A 17686-nucleotide genomic window follows, 5' to 3' on the forward strand; every position below is an offset into this window, starting at 1 on the left:
CTTATGAGCATGTAGCACAACAGTTAAAATGTATTTACATTTTAACTGTCTGTATCAATGCCCCCCCCCCCCCTTAAAACCTGATTACTATTTTCAATTTAAATAAAAAAATACCTTTGTATTTAAAAATGATTATAGATTTTTTTGGTTACATTTGTTCCCCTAAAATTTGGGAGCCTATTTTTAAGTACAAAGCATCTTTATCTCATCAGAAAAATGAAATACCCACCTGTCCACATTCAATGAGGTTTGAACTGCTCCATTTCTCCTTTAAAGATTGATGGGTTTCTTTAATTCTGGCCTAACATGAATTTTTTTAACATGTTCACACACAGAAAGTTTTTTGATTTCTTACAAAAAGTGAAAATTGTCACCACATCAGTATGTAAGCTAGATGAGCTTTTGTGAGTGTTACATGTCAATCATTGTAGTTTATGGGAAGCATTCAAGCATCTTCACTCAGTGAGAAAATGACAGAATACCACGTTGACTTGATTTATTCATATCACAAAGAACACAGGTGTCAGTGACAGATAACTGCTTTGCCATCCCGACTCTGCTGACGCTCACAGCATCTCCTCATCAGCTCAGTCATCTCCTGCTGCAGCTCCTTCTGAAGACCTTTGACCCGCCTCACTTCAGTTAGCTGTTGGAATCTGATCCTGTTCTTCACTTCACCTCTTCTCTTCTGGATGAGACGGATCATCTCAGTGAAGACCTCCCGACTCTCCTCCACCTGCTGTTGAAGCAGCTGTGAGATGAGACAGTGTTATGTTCTTCCACAGAGCAGAGAGAACAGATTGTGATCAGTGCGACAGAACATCCTCATCACCTCATCATGACTGGAGGAGCAGATATTCTCCTGCAGGTTCTTGGAGGGTCCCACCAGCTTGTGTTTCTTCAATGCAGCTGCTTTCAAATGAGGCTGAAGGTGTTCCTCACAGGAAGGAGCAAAGCAGGTCAGACAGGACTTCAGGGCGAGTCGTATTTTCCAGTGCAGACGTCACAGACCACATCTGCTCCGCATCTCTAAGCAGCTTGAAGTTCCTGTGACAACAGTGGTACATATTATTCAGAAGTTCAAGACCCACGGGACAGTAGCCAACTTCACTGGACGTGGCCGGAAGAGGAACATTGATGACAAACTGAGGAGACGGATAGTTGGAACTGTATCCAAAGAACCTAGAACAACCTCCAAAGACATTAAAGGTGAACTCCTAGATCAAAGTACATCAGTGTCAGATCGCACCATTCATGGTTGTTTGAGCCAGAGTGGACTTCATAGGAGACGACCAAGGAGGACACCACTGTTGAAAGGAAATTATACAAAAGCCAGACTGGAATTAGCAAAAATGCATGTTAACAAGGCACAAAGCTTCTGGGAATATGTCCTTTGGACAGATGAGACAAAACTGGCGCTTTTTGGTAAGGCACATCAGCTCTATGTTGGTAGACTCAAAAATGAAGCATCCAACCAAAAGAACACTGTCCCTACTGTGAAACATGGAGGAGGCTCAGTTCTGCTTTGGGGCTGCTTTGCTGCATCTGGCACAGGGAGTCTGGAAGTTGTGCAAGGAAATGAAATCTCCAGATTATCAAAGCATTCTGGGTAGAAATGTGCTGCCTATTGTCAGAAAGCTTGGTCTCTTGGCCATATTTCATTAGTTGTTTGTTTTTTTTAATTCTGTTAATCAACAACTCAAAATTAATGGCTGATTGTGATTATTTAACTTTCAAAAATGTTTTATTTGTTGTTACTTTTGAACGTTTCAAGTCATTTCAGTGAACATTGGAGACTTTCTTTAACTGAGGAGTACCAACTATTTTGTCCACCACCCTTGGTACCATCTAGTGGACAAAAAAATTGTACTACACTCAGAGTGAACATAGCGAATTATTATTGTGGCTCAAAATAAATTATTTCTATTTCACTTATGAGCGAATAAATATGTAAATCTTTAAATATATCTGTTAATATAAATGTATTTGTAAATACTTGTAAATAAAATTATTAAAATTATTTCTGGAAGATCCTGCTACTTTGTTCTGCTCAGAACAAGGACAGAACTTTAGAAAAGAAAACATCCACAGAGACCTTCATGCAGCAATAAACCACATCAGGTTTCTCACTCCAGGCCACTGAAGAGCAGGAAACCAGCAGGATCAGAATTTATCTGCCCCCAGCTGCTGAGGAACTTTGCAGAGCATCTCTGTGATGTACTCACATGTACACTATAGTACCAAAAGTATACGCTCACCTGCCTTGACTCACATGAACTGAAGTGTCGTCCATCCAGTTCAGACTCTGTGCAGGTCAGTCCAGGTCATCCCACAGACTCTGTCCTCCATGTCTTCATGGACCGTGTTGGAAGAGGAAGGGATGCAGTCCAAAGTGCAGCACCTGGCAGATGGAGCCCCCCCTTGAAGATTCTTAGAGACAGAAACACACATCATGAAAAACAGAAATCTCCTTCAAATATCATTTCCTATCAATGAACAGAGAACAGCAGAGTGTACCTGTCCTCTGGAGCTGGAACAATGTTTGCTGAGGATGGTGCTGACTGTGGGTCCTGGATGGAGCTGAACGTCTGTGTGTAGCGTCTAGACCAATTGTTCAAATCCTGCATCCTCACTCTGGAAAATTCAACCCTGAGAATCCAGCAGCTGCAGGTTCATGATGACTGGAAAAGACAAACAAATTTATCAAATACACACATTTCAGGTGTGTCTAAACATTTTTCTGTCACTGAGTCCTGCTAAAAAAAAAGACAAGAATGTTAGAATTACATTAGGTATTTAAAAGAAGCCCCAAAATGTACTTTGAACCTGAAGTTGGATTTTTTGATTCAGGAAAAAACTTTTTTGTAACATGTTACAAATGTGACATTTATCAACTTTACAAAGGAAGTTTCTTCAGTCTGAATCTTCTGATCAGTCAGCTCAGACTCAGCCGTGTGTTTGATGAGGAGCTCAGCAGACACATCCAGAGATTTCAGGTCAGGGAAATATGAGGAAATGTTCAGATAAAGTCTGAACATGTGAGCAGGATCCAGCTTCATGTCCTGAATAGCAGATAGCAAAGAGCTGCCCTGAGACCGTTCACTGCAGTCAGACCAGCATCCCTCACTGTCACTGACGCCACACACAGCCCCCCCTCTCTGAGAGACCACCAGTCTGCTGGCTTTAACGCTCACATCTGCAGACGTGGAGACCCGCCTTCTCCGTTTCAGAGACCCCAGCTGCCCCGATCCACGCGCTACGAAGTCAAATTCAAATGAAGTGTATTTCTATAGCACCTTTCATGGAAAACACAGCTCAAGGTGCTGTACATAAAAACAAACAAGAATGCAGAAAAGAACAATCCCTATTCATGCAATAAAATAATGAAATAAGCCCTAAAGTACACAAAAACAAACAATTAAACTCATGCACCTTCATCTTCCTCCAAGAGTGACATCATCATCACGTTTCCTTCTCCTCATCAAGCTGAACTGGAGTCTCTGCAGGATTCGTTGTTGATTCTCCTGCAGCTGTCTCTGCTTCTCAGAGCTTTCAGCTGCAGATGAGACATTTTTCAGAAACAAAAACACGTCTCAAACACACACATGAGTGAGATGGAAAAGCCACAGAGTTCTTAGTTGGACAATCAGATAGTTGAGAAATCTATTTTCTAAATCTGGACCCTCCAGAAAAAAACCATCCAACACAACCATCATAGATCCTCAAATGTCACAGTAAAAGAGGAGGATTTCTTTAAGGAAGATCCTGCTCCTTTGTTCTCCTCAGAACAAGGACTGAACTTTAGAAAAGAAAACATCCACAGAGACCTTCATGCAGCAATAAACCAGATCAGGTTTCTCACTCCAGGCCACTGAAGAGCAGGGAAGCAGCTGAGGGCAGATGACATCAGGACTCTGTGCAGGCCAGTCCAGTTCATCCACACCAGACTCTGTCCTCTGACTCTGGTTAGAGAATGTTAGAATGTTAGAATGACATTGGGTATTTTTTAACAAGCTCTAAAAGTACTTTGAACCTTGCTCCTTTTACATCTAGATCCTTTTAAGAAGCCACTTAACAATAAAAACTAATGAAAGTAAAGTTGGATTTATTTATTCAGGAAAAATCTTATTTTTTATATCATGTGTTCTATCAGTCTTAGCTTTATATCAGAAAATTAAACCTAGGAACAAATGTAACATCTATCAACTTTATAAAGGAGATTTCTTCAGTCTGAATCTTCTGATCAGTCAGCTCAGACTCAGCTGTGTGTTTGATGAGGAGCTCAGCAGACACATCCAAAGATTTCAGGTCAGGTAAATATGAGGAAATGTTCAGCTAAACTGCCATTAGTCACCTCTGGTTTTTTAGCAGCTTGCTGGGTCTTCCACCTTTCAAAAGGTCACAGGGAGCATCGATGGCTTCCACATATGAATGAAGGCCCTAAAAGAAAATGCAGCTTGTTATTTTAACAGGAAACTTTTTTATTCCATTCAAATGCAGGCTGTATGTGACTCTAGTGCCACATTTATAGATATTTTTGTTGGAAATCCAGGATCAATCCATGATTCACAGGTTCTACGTAAAAGCCCAATTTATGTAAATAAAACATACCCACCTGAAGGAATCTTTTGGGTGATGGTGGGTATCACTGCATTGCACATCCCATCATGCTGCTGACATGAGGAAAGCCATTGAGGCCCGTTACAACCAGGGCACGCTCTGTGGTGGAGAGAGAGCATTTGGCATGATAAGGAGGAGAGCAATATTTCTGGGGGCGTTGGAAGTAAAACCAACCTTTGCAATGAAAATCATTGCCTGCAGCACCATCCTGCACAATCTGTGCATCTGTGAAGGGGACTGCTGGGAGCCACAGATGTTGAGCCACAAAGGGCAACACCAGGAACCAGCAGGACGAGCAAAGTGGCGTCCATCTGCGAGGACAAATCTCTGCTTTCCTTTCAACTCCAACTGTGTCCGACATGACTCTGGAGGACCACGATGATTGTTAACATGTATACAAATATATGTTAACATATAAAACGAAATTGTAAATATGTACATTTGATATTTGTATGAAAATCCTTTTGGGATTGTTAAAAATAGCTCAGATTTAAATAATACATGTAAATTATTCAATTTTTTGTTCATGCATTTATTAAACAAATAGGAAAAACAACGTCAACATAACATTTTTGAACAATGTTTTCAACTCAAGTAAGCTGAACAGACTATCGTGTTGCTCTTTGTCCTTTCCTCTGGCTCTTTCAACAAAAAACTTTACCCCACTATGACAACGATTAACCGTTTATTAATAAATGAAGACAAATCTAATCATGATCGAACGAGTGTCTCTCTTCCCTCCATCCGGCACGAGCTTGCCTGAAAACAAATAAGCTATCTTTCTCCATCCATAGATGGATTAGATTTTCCTCTTCCTCGTCTGTCCCTTCATATATAAACACATTAAAAAATGTTTTAATAACTTATGACTACGTTTAGAAGTCACTGCTTTTTGATGTAATAACTAGCGTTTGTTTTTAGCCTTCGGGGCTAATTCGCGTTAGCGTTAGCTTTAGCATTACCGAACTTGATGAGCTTCAAAACAATCTAGGTTGTCGATTGAGGAATATAACATATTAAACACATCATCTTGTGCATTTACACATATATTTTACAACAGATACTAGATACTTTTTAATATACTTACATGTTTCGGTTGTTTTCCTTGCCCAACCGGCAGCTATCTTCGAATAATTCAAACGCAATGAATTGTGGTTCACACGCATTGCATTGTGGTCCGAACGCAGTTTGACACGGCGTTTCGGCGTGCGGTTCACCTTGATAAAAAAGAGTGTTTCAGCATCGAGCATCTGGGAAAATAATAGCTCAGCGGGATAAACAGTGGTACGGACATCATGAGGGTCTGAGTTCGACTCCAGTCTTTAACGTTTTTTTTGCGTTTATTTTTTTATTCCATGTGATGTGTATTTTGCTGTGTCAAGCACTTCTCACAGAGAAAACCTCACAAGTTGTGTTGTTTTATGTTTTTTTAATCATCGTCAACAACATTGTGATTGTTCTGTTTTACGTTTTTTCATCATTTCCACAAGGAGCTTTGTTGAAACATACGTCGATATATATCCAGTCTGCCACCAGAAGCCGCTGTTCTGTGTGGTTTCGAAGTCGTGAATGGGTGGTTCATTTTTCCGGCACAATTACATGAACCCCAATGAGCCTTCATGGGGCTTCTATTCGCATCCCTAGGAATCAGCGTCAGTTCATTGCATTTTACCATGTCTCCTAGTAAAAAAACGTTCTTTGGCTTAGGATCATTTCAATTCGGTTCTTCCTAATTAAACAATACACTAAGGACGTTGTATATTGAGAAATCACTGGGATCAACATACACTGGCGTCCCACTTAGGCGTCAGTGACAGTAGCTCAGCGGAATAATCAGAGACATGTGCTTCCAGAGGTTCTAGGATCGAGCCTCGAACCCGACGTTTTTTTTTTTGCGTTTATTTTTTCTTCATGTGATGTGTATTTTGCCGTGTCAAGCACTTGTCACAGAAAAAAAAAGAAGCTGCAGTGATGAAGACGCTGATGGACTCTTCACGCTCCTCCAAGGACCAGCAAGGCAGATGTGTGCACATCCTCAAAATCACACATTCACAATCACAATCACTTACATTCACACTGACGTTTGTGTTTAGAAGGCTTTTTTGTTCATTGTAGTTTCAGATTGTGTCAGTCATGAAAATAAAAATCTTGTCAATAACTGTTTCAGAAATAAAAGTCTCTTAACACTGGAGAAATGAACAGGTGTTTTTCATGTCTGTTTTCACATATTAGCATTATACCTAAAATAACATTGATTCTTATGAGCTATAGTCAAATGAACTACTATCTGAATGGAAGATTCATGCATTCATCTCTTCACTCAAGTTCTGGCCCTTCATTTTAAAAGCTTTGACTCAAAGACACATTCTTGTCAAATATGTGAAAACTTTCGCTGTTGGACAGTAACACATAATGAAAAATGGGTTCATAAATTCAAACAAACTCTTCATACTTTCATACTAAGGAGTTACCACGTTTACAGTCAAAAGAGGCAACAACACAAGAAAAATATGACCTGCTGAAGGCCCGTACACACCGGGACGAATATTCGCCAGGCGTTATTCGCCAGCGTTTTTCGCCACGTTTTTTGTGTTCACACCCAGGCGATTTTCGCTGACGATGAGTGGAGTGAACATGCAATTTCATTCCCTGACATTAGATGGCGCTTAATGTAAACAGAAATACTCCTGTACACAAGGTGGCGCTGCGCAACTTTACGTTTCTTAAAGTCGCTTTTCACTCAGAAGAAGAGAGCAAGTATTTACACGCTTGTCAGAATCAAACAAAGAAAACAAGAATATTTCAAGCATCAGTAGCTCCAACTGGTGCTTGGTTCGGGGATATTTTAGAATGTCCGTCATTATTGCTTCGTGGCAGTGTAGACGCTACTTGGCGTCTATCTTCTTCGCTGGTATGTGTGCTCAGCAAGGCAGTTTTGTGTTTGAGCGCCCCCAAGTTGTGTTTTACTGTAACTTCAGAAGCTCCAGACACGTGAGCAAAAGCGCCATTCTCATTGGTCGAGTAGATTTCGACGCGACGCGTCGAAAAAAAAAAAACGAACCCGAGGCGTTTTTTTTTTTTTGACGCTTCAACGCGTGGCGTTTTTTCGCGTCGGTGTGCACACTCTCGTTCGTGCCCTTTGTTTAGTCACAAGGCGTTAAACGTCGGCGAAAATCGCCGGCGAAATTCGTCCCGGTGTGAACAGGCCTTGAGGATGTTTAACCTAGAAAGTCAGGTTTCTATCCAGCCATCCATTTTTCTTCACCAATTTGATCCTTTTTGGGGACACAGAGCTGCAAGAGTCTGGCTACTGTTGGGCTAAGGCAGAACTTCTCAATTATTTTTTGCAAGGCCCCCCCTAGGAAAAAAAAATATTTCAGGCCCCCCCTAACCCCCTCCCCCCCACACACACACTCGTCACGGAGACAATACATTAGTTTAGTATCTAAAAATTGAGTAAGTATTCATGAAATTGTATCTTTTAACAATAAAAAAGGAAAAAAGAAATATAAATCCACTTCCAACAAATATTAAATTTATTTTGCCACACAGAAACCCTGTTCTAGTCTAAAACAGAATAAAACCTTAAAATAAAAAGTCTGTCAGTCCTTACTTAACTAGAAACATTTTGACATAATGAACCATTTGATGCTGAGAAAAATAATTCAGTCAATAAATACAATTTAATGTAAATTGATTAAAAACATTAACACAGCAGCACCAATATATTTAATGTTTTTAGTCTGAAGAAATAGGTCAAAAACATTGTGCTGACTTTTTTTCTAAACGATGGATTGTTTATTTTTGATCTCATAAAGTGCAGCTGTTTTCATGCATTACCTGCTGTCTTTATGTCAAATACTGACACCAACTAAACCACAGGCAGACAAAGAATACATGTATGAAAAATAAAGACACGTCATCAAAATGTCTTCAATAGTTCATAAAGAATGACATTATTAGAATGAGCTGAGGAATCTAAAGGCACAAGATGATCCTAATCTGGGCAACTCTCCAAGTGCGCGTTCCAAACATCAGCTGGAGCCCACCACCCCTCTCCTTTCATGCTCTTAGACATGCCAGCCGCATGTGACAGGAGAGAGGAACGCGCAGCTGCTGGGACGGCAGTTCACAGCTTTCAGGCTGTTACAAACTCTGTCATATAAGAGATAACAAGAAAACAAAAGTGAGGCAGATTTTTTTCCAAGCACTGAGCCGTTGTCACCGCCAACCCCCGTTAAATTTGCGCACCTGTGCCTAAGACCGCTGCTACTGCGCGCCCCCCTTGACATCGCCCCGCCACACTATTTGAGAAGCACTGGGCTAAGGCTACATCCTGGTCATCACTCACATCACATGCATCTATGATCAGCCTTACAGGAAGAGAAGGGGGGGTCAGGAGTATGAAGTGGCTGCTTAGCAAATTGGGTCTGGTTAATGGTGGGTGGTGTGAGCACCGGTGGTACCTACACCAGGGCAGCAAGGACGGGTGGGGCGTAGAGGCGGGGAGCGAGTGCGGGTGGTGCGTAGACGTGGGAAGCGAGGATGGGTGAGGCCTATAGGCGGGGGTGAGAGCGGTTGGTGGGTAGAGGTGGGCGGTGAGGGAAGGGGCGCGTAGCGCCTGCGGGCCATACAACGCCGCTTGCGGCTTTAATTATTATTATTATTATTCTTCTTGTCCTATAACGGCGTCTTTGAGCTTAATTTTGACCCCCGCCACATACCCGAAAACTCACCAAAATTGGCACACACCTGGGATAAATTGAAAATGAATTTTTGGCAAAGAGAACGCCACCCCCCCGAAGTCCATGACATCACGGCGAGCGATCCCGTAAAAAAAATGAATGGGCCGAAAATCGCTTATGGGGCCAAAAAAAAATATTTTGAAATACAGTTACGAAACCAAAACACGCGTGTTGGAGATATCCCAAAGAAGTTATGAAATCATTATGGGATGCCCACACGACCTACGGCTTGGCGGCCATTTTGTGGCGAACTCAGAGAAATGGCGATTTTCGTGTTTTTTGACAATATGGGAAAACTACACTTTTGTTAAAGCGATTTTCACGAAATTTCATACACATGCCACAAACACGATTCTACAACTACCAAAGAAGTTTTGTTGACCTTTGACCTTGGGAAGGGGCGGCCATCTTGAATTTTCATAAAAAAGCACCTTTAGTAACGTATACAAACGAAAACTCGTCCTAGGGATTTTTATCGATCTTTTTGAAACTTCTCAGGCATCAATGGCAAGCTACTGTGGACAAAATGTTGGAATTAGAAGTTGTAGAATTTGAAACGCGTGCGCGTGGCGAATTCGCAACCGTCGCCATTTTAGCTAGCTCGCACATATTTTATCGGAATAGCCTGAAACTGAAATATGCGATACCCTGGCCCACACTGAACAAAACGATGTCACATACGACAAAATCGATAAAGGAATGTGGCCGTGGTAAACAAAAAACCGTCGCAAAAAAAAGTGCTGACTCGGCAAAAAAAAAAAATTTCGGATTTTATTTTTAAGAATCGGCTAACAAAACCCAGATAATTTTGTCGGGCATATCCAAAGAAAGTTTTGAAATCATTACGTGATGGCCACACGACCTACGGTTTGGCGGCCATTTTATGCCAAAATCTGCCATTTTGAGTTTTTCGCGTTTTTACACGATATGGAAAAATGAACTTTTTTTCGAGCGATTTTCACGAAATTTGACTCGCATGTCCCTAGCGTAAGTCTACAATCACCTTTGGAGTTTCGTCGACCTTTGACCTCGGGAAAAGGCGGCCATCTTGAATTTTCTATAAAAAACACCTTAACCACCAGATTCAAACGTAAACTTGTCGTTGGAATTTTCTTCGATCGTCTCAAAACTTTTTGGGCATCAATGGCAAGCTACTGTGTAAAAAATGTTGGAATTAGAAGTTGTAGATTTTGAACGGCGTGCGCGTGGCAAGCTAGCAAAGTGGCGCACTGTTATAACTCCCATGCATTTCAATACAATACAGTGAAAATTGAATGCATGCATTCATGCCTGAAACTGAATACATTGAAAAACACTGGATATGGACATATAAGGAATGTGGGCGTGGTTAGCATAAAACCACTGTTGCTAAGGACGACAAAAAGTTTACTTTTACCGATTTGTCCGAAACTGACGTCAATCTGTTCGTCCTCCCGAGGGGACCAAAACATAAAATGGTTGCTATGGAGATAAAATCAACAGAAAAGCCGCCATTTTGGAAAAAGTGGGCTTTTTAGCAACTTATGACATATAACTCTCACCAATGGAGGAATGTGTTTTTCTGAGTCAGTTGATGATGCTGATCGCTATGCTAGCAATTTTAGCCACATTAACATAGCTAGCATAGTTAGCATAATTAGCATTTTAGGAAATGTGTTTTTTTGAGTCAGTTGATGATGCTGATCGCTATGCTAGCACTTTTAGCTATGTTAGCATAGCTAGCATAGTTAGCATAATTAGCATTTTAGGTAATGTGTTTTTCTGAGTCAGTTGAAGATGCTGATTGCTATGCTAGCACTTTTAGCCACATTTGCATAGTTAGCATAGTTAGCATAATTAGCATTTAAGGTAATGTGTTTTTCTGAGTCAGTTGATGATGCTGATCGCTATGCTAGCACTTTTAGCCACATTAGCATAGCTAGCATAGTTAGCATAATTAGCATTTTAGGAAATTTGTTTTTTTGAGTCAGTTGATGATGCTAATCGCAATGCTAGCTCATTTAGGCACATTAGCATAGCTAGCAAGGTTAGCATAATTAGCATTTTAGGAAATGTGTTTTTCTGAAAGAGTTGATTATGCTGATCGCTATGCTAGGACTTTTAGTCACATTAGCATAGTTAGCATAGTTAGCATTATGAGCAAATCCAGCCTTGATTAGCTTTTAATTTGTGGGCGGTGAGGGCGGAGAGGGCCGCGGTAGTGCGTAGAGTTGGGCGTGGAAGGCGGGTTGCGTCTGCGGGCCATACAACGCCGCTTGCGGCTTTAATTATTATTCTTGTTTCTAACGGATCCGTTGAGCTCAAATTTGACCCCCGCCACATACCCGAAAACTCACCAAAATTGGCACACACCTGGGATAAATTGAAAATGAATTTTCGGCAAATAGAACGTCACCCCCCCCGAAGTCGATGACATCACAGCGAGCGTTCCCGTAAAAAAAATGAATGGGCCGAAAATCGCTTATGGGGCCAAAAAATTTTTTTTTGAAATACAGTTACGAAACCAAAACACTTGTGTTGGAGATATCCCAAAGAAGTTCTGAAATTATTATGGGATGGCCACACGACTTACGGCTTGGCGGCCATTTTGTGGCAAACTCAGAGAAATGGCGATATTCGTGTTTTTTCACAATATGGGAAAACGACACTTTTGTTCAAGCGATTTTCACGAAATTGCACACACATGCCACAAACACGATTCTACAACTACCAAAGAAGTTTTGTTGACCTTTGACCTTGGCAAGGGGCGGCCATCTTGGATTTTCAAAAAAAAATACCTTTAGTAACGGATACAAACGAAAACTCGTCCTAGGGATTTTTATCGATCTTTATGAAATTTCTCGGGCATCAATGGCAAGCTACTGTGGACAAAATGTTGGAATTAGAAGTTGTAGAATTTGAAAGGCGTGCGCGTGGCGAATTCGCAACCGTCGCCATTTTAGCTAGCTCGCACATATTTTATCGGAATAGCCTGAAACTGAAATATGCGATACCCTGGCCCACACTGAACAAAACGATGTCACATACGACAAAATCGATAAAGGAATGTGGCCGTGGTAAGCAAAAAACCGTCGCAAAAAAAAGTGCTGACTCGGCAAAAAAAATTTTTTTCGGATTTTATTTTTAAGAATCGGCTAACAAAACCCAGATAACTTTGTCGGGTATATCCAAAGAAAGTTTTGAAATCATTACGTGATGGCCACAAGACCTACGGTTTGGCGGCCATTTTGTGCCAAAATCTGCCATTTTGAGTTTTTCGCGTTTTTACACGATATGGAAAAATGAACTTTTTTTTGAGCGATTTTCACGAAATTTGACTCGCATGTCCCTAGCGTAAGTCTACAATCACCTTTGGAGTTTCGTCGACCTTTGACCTCGGGAAAAGGCGGCCATCTTGAATTTTCTATAAAAAACACCTTAACCACCAGATTCAAACGTAAACTTGTCGTTGGAATTTTCTTCGATCGTCTCAAAACTTTTTGGGCATCAATGGCAAGCTACTGTGTAAAAAATGTTGGAATTAGAAGTTGTAGATTTTGAACGGCGTGCGCGTGGCAAGCTAGCAAAGTGGCGCACTGTTATAACTCCCATGCATTTCAATACAATACAGTGAAAATTGAATGCATGCATTCATGCCTGAAACTGAATACATTGAAAAACACCGGATATGGACATATAAGGAATGTGGGCGTGGTTAGCATAAAACCACTGTTGCTAAGGACGACAAAAAGTTTACTTTTACCGATTTGTCCGAAACTGACGTCAATCTGTTCGTCCTCCCGAGGGGACCAAAACATAAAATGGTTGCTATGGAGATAAAATCAACAGAAAAGCCGCCATTTTGGAAAAAGTGGGCTTTTTAGCAACTTATGACATATAACTCTCACCAATGGAGGAATGTGTTTTTCTGAGTCAGTTGATGATGCTGATCGCTATGCTAGCAATTTTAGCCACATTAGCATAGCTAGCATAGTTAGCATAATTAGCATTTTAGGAAATGTGTTTTTTTGAGTCAGTTGATGATGCTGATCGCTATGCTAGCACTTTTAGCTATGTTAGCATAGCTAGCATAGTTAGCATAATTAGCATTTTAGGTAATGTGTTTTTCTGAGTCAGTTGAAGATGCTGATTGCTATGCTAGCACTTTTAGCCACATTAGCATAGTTAGCATAGTTAGCATAATTAGCATTTTAGGTAATGTGTTTTTCTGAGTCAGTTGATGATGCTGATCGCTATGCTAGCACTTTTAGCCACATTAGCAAAGCTAGCATAGTTAGCATAATTAGCATTTTAGGAAATGTGTTTTTTTGAGTCAGTTGATGATGCTAATCGCAATGCTAGCTCATTTAGGCACATTAGCATAGCTAGCATGGTTAGCATAATTAGCATTTTAGGAAATGTGTTTTTCTGAGAGAGTTGATTATGCTGATCGCTATGCTAGGACTTTTAGTCACATTAGCATAGTTAGCATAGTTAGCATTATGAGCAAATCCAGCCTTGATTAGCTTTTAATTTGTGGGCGGTGAGGGCGGAGAGGGCCGCGGTAGTGCGTAGAGTTGGGCGTGGAAGGCGGGTTGCGTCTGCGGGCCATACAACGCCGCTTGCGGCTTTAATTATTATTATTCTTTCTAACGGATACTTTGAGCTCAAATTTGACCCCCGCCACATACCCGAAAACTCACCAAAATTGGCACACACCTGGGATAAATTAAAAATGAATTTTCGGCAAAGAGAACATCACTCCCCCCATGATGATGACATCACGGCGAGCGTTCCCGTCAAAAAAATGAATGGGCCGAAAATCGCTTATGGGGCCAAAAAAAAATATTTTGAAATACAGTTTCGAAACCAAGACACGCGTGTTGGATATATCCCAAAGAAGTTATGAAATCATTATGGGATGGCCACACGACCTACGGCTTGGCGGCCATTTTGTGGCGAACTCAGAGAAATGGCGATTTTCGTGTTTTTTGACAATATGGGAAAACTACACTTTTGTTCAAGCGATTTTCACGAAATTTCATACACATGCCACAAACACGATTCTACAACTACCTAAGAAGTTTTGTTGACCTTTGACCTTGGGAAGGGGCGGCCACCTTGAATATAAAAAAAAAGCACCTTTATTGACGGATACAAACGAAAACTCGTCCTAGGGATTTTTATCGATCTTTTTGAAACTTCTCGGGCATCAATGGCAAGCTACTGTGGATAAAATGTTGGAATTAGAAGTTGTAGAATTTGAAACGCGTGCGCGTGGCGAATTCGCAACCGTCGCCATTTTAGCTAGCTCGCACATATTTTATCGGAATAGCCTGAAACTGAAATATGCGATACCCTGGCCCACACTGAACAAAACAATGTCACATACGACAAAATCGATAAAGGAATGTGGCCGTGGTAAACAAAAAACGATCGCAAAAAAAAGTGCTGACTCGGCAAAAAATTTTTTTTTCGGATTTTATTTTTAAGAATCGGCTAACGAAACCCAGATATCTTTGTCGGGTATATCCAAACAAAGTTTTGAAATCATTACGTGATGGCGACACGACCTACGGTTTGGCGGCCATTTTGTGCCAAAATCTGCCATTTTGTGTTTTTCGCGATTTTACACAATATGGAAAAATGAACTTTTTTTCGAGCGATTTTGACGAAATTTGACGCACATGTCCCTAGCGTAAGTGTACAATCACCTTTGGAGTTTCGTTGACCTTTGACCTCGGGAAAAGGCGGCCATCTTGAATTTTCTATAAAAAACACCTTTGCCACTGGATTCAAACGTAAACTTGTCGTTGGAATTTTTATCGATCGTTGCGAAACTTTTTGGGCATCAATGGCAAGCTACTGTGGAAAAAATGTTGGAATTAGAAGTTGTAGATTTTGAACGGCGTGCGCGTGGCAAGCTAGCAAAGTGGCGCACTGTTATAACTTCCATGCTTTTCAATACAATACAGTGAAAATTGAATGCATGCATCCATAGCAGGAACTGAACACAATTAAAAACACTGGATATGGACATATAAGGAATGTGGGCGTGGTTAGCATAAAACCACTGTTGCTAAGGACGACAAAAAGTTTACTTTTACCGATTTGTCCGAAACTGACGTCAATCTGTTCGTCCTCCCGAGGGGACCAAAACATAAAATGGTTGCTATGGAGATAAAATCAACAGAAAAGCCGCCATTTTGGAAAAAGTGTCTTTTTTATCAATTTATGGCATATAACTCTCACCAATGGAGGAATGTGTTTTTCTGAGTCAGTTGATGACGCTGATCGCTATACTAGCACTTTTAGCTATGTTAGCATAACTAGCATAGTTAGCATAATTAGCATTTTAGGTAATGTGTTTTTCTGAGTCAGTTGATGATGCTGATCGCTATGCTAGCACTTTTAGCCAAATTAGCGTAGCTAGCATAGTTAGCATAATTAGCATTTTAGATAATGTGTTTTTCTGAGTCAGTTGATGATGCTGATCGCTATGCTAGCACTTTTAGCCACATTAGCATAGTTAGCATTGTTAGCATAATTAGCAAATCCAGCCTTGACTAGCTTTTAATTTGCGGGCTGTGAGGGCGGTGAGGTCAGCGGTGGTGCGTAGAGTTGGGCGTGGAGGCGGGTTACGTCTGCGGGCCATACAACGCCGCTTGCGGCTTTAATTATTTTTACGTTTCTTCTTTCTTACGGATCCGTTGATCGCAAATTTGACCCCCGCCACATACCCGAAAACTCACCAAAATTGCCACACAGCTGGGATAAATTGAAAATGAATTTTCGGCAAAGAGAACGTCACCCCCCCCACGATGATGACATCACAGCGAGCGTTCCCGTAAAAAAAATGAATGGGCCGAAAATCGCTTATGGGGCCAAAAAAAAATATTTTGAAATACAGTTACGAAACCAAAACACGCGTATTGGATATATCCCAGAGAAGTTATGAAATCATTATGGGATGGCCACACGACCTACGGCTTGGCGGCCATTTTGTGGCGAACACAGAGAAATGGCGATTTTCGTGTTTTTTGACAAAATGGGAAAACGACACTTTTGTTTAAGCGATTTTCACGAAATTGCACAAACATGCCAAGACCATGATTTTACAACTACCAATGAAGTTTCGTTGACCTTTGACCTTGGGAAGGGGCAGCCATCTTGAATTTTCATAAAAAAGCACCTTTAGTAACGGATACAAACGAAAACTCGTCCTAGGGATTTTTATCGATCTTTTTGAAACTTCTCGGGCATCAATGGCAAGCTACTGTGGACAAAATGTTGGAATTAGAAGTTGTAGAATTTGAAACGCGTGCGCGTGGCGAATTCGCAACCGTCGCCATTTTAGCTAGCTCGCACATATTTTATCGGAATAACCTGAAACTGAAATATGCGATACCCTGGTCCACACTGAACAAAACGATGTCACATACGACAAAATCGATAAAGGAATGTGGCCGTGGTAAACAAAAAACGATCGCAAAAAAAAGTGCTGACTCGGCAAAAAAATTTTTTTTCGGATTTTATTTTTAAGAATCGGCTAACGAAACCCAGATAACTTTGTCGGGTATATCCAAAGAAAGTTTTGAAATCATTACGTGATGGCGACACGACCTACGGTTTGGCGGCCATTTTGTGCCAAAATCTGCCATTTTGAGTTTTTCGCGTTTTTACACAATACGGAAAAATGAACTTTTTTTCGAGCGATTTTCACGAAATTTGACTCGCATGTCCCTAGCGTAAGTTTACATTCACCTCTGGAGTTTCGTCGACCTTTGACCTCGGGAAAAGGCGGCCATCTTGAATTTTCTATAAAAAACACCTTTACCACCGGATTCAAACGTAAACTTGTCGTTGGAATTTTCATCAATCGTCTCAAAATTTTTTGGGCATCAATGGCAAGCTACTGTGGAAAAAATGTTGGAATTAGAAGTTGTAGATTTTGAACGGCGTGCGCGTGGCAAGCTAACAAAGTGGCGCAGTGTTATAACTCCTATGCATTTCAATACAATACAGTGAAAATTGAATGCATGCATTAATGCCTGAAACAGAATACATTGAAAAACACTGGATATGGACATATAAGGAATGTGGGCGTGGTTAGCATAAAACCCCTGTTGCTAAGGACAACAAAAAGTTTACTTTTACCGATTTGTCCGAAACTGACGTCAATCTGTTCGTCCTCCCGAGGGGACCAAAACATAAAATGGTTGCTATGGAGATAAAATCAACAGAAAAGCGGCATTTTGGAAAAAGTGGTTTTTTTATCAACTTATGACATGTAGCTCTCACCAATGGAGGAATGTGTTTTTCTGAGTCAGTTGATGATGCAG

The 17686-nt window shown here is 40.9% G+C and overlaps 1 long non-coding RNA gene across 1 annotated transcript; it reads right to left on the reverse strand.

Moving 5' to 3' along the window:
• Window positions 1–481: 481 nt before the first annotated feature.
• LOC144988292 (uncharacterized) lies at window positions 482–5846 on the reverse strand. Its single transcript, XR_013652148.1, has 10 exons — window positions 5708–5846; window positions 4795–4985; window positions 4616–4719; window positions 4355–4440; window positions 3863–3962; window positions 3433–3556; window positions 2518–2681; window positions 2259–2430; window positions 833–1047; window positions 482–751 (listed from the first exon to the last, which is right to left on the reverse strand). It is a non-coding gene; the product is annotated as an uncharacterized LOC144988292 (long non-coding RNA).
• Between the last annotated feature and the right edge of the window lie 11840 nt (window positions 5847–17686).

The sequence above is a fragment of the Oryzias latipes genome, chromosome 20 (genome assembly GCF_053564925.1).
Source record: "Oryzias latipes strain Hd-rR chromosome 20, Olatipes_Hd-rR_3.1".
NCBI classification, from domain to species: Eukaryota; Metazoa; Chordata; class Actinopteri; order Beloniformes; family Adrianichthyidae; genus Oryzias; species Oryzias latipes.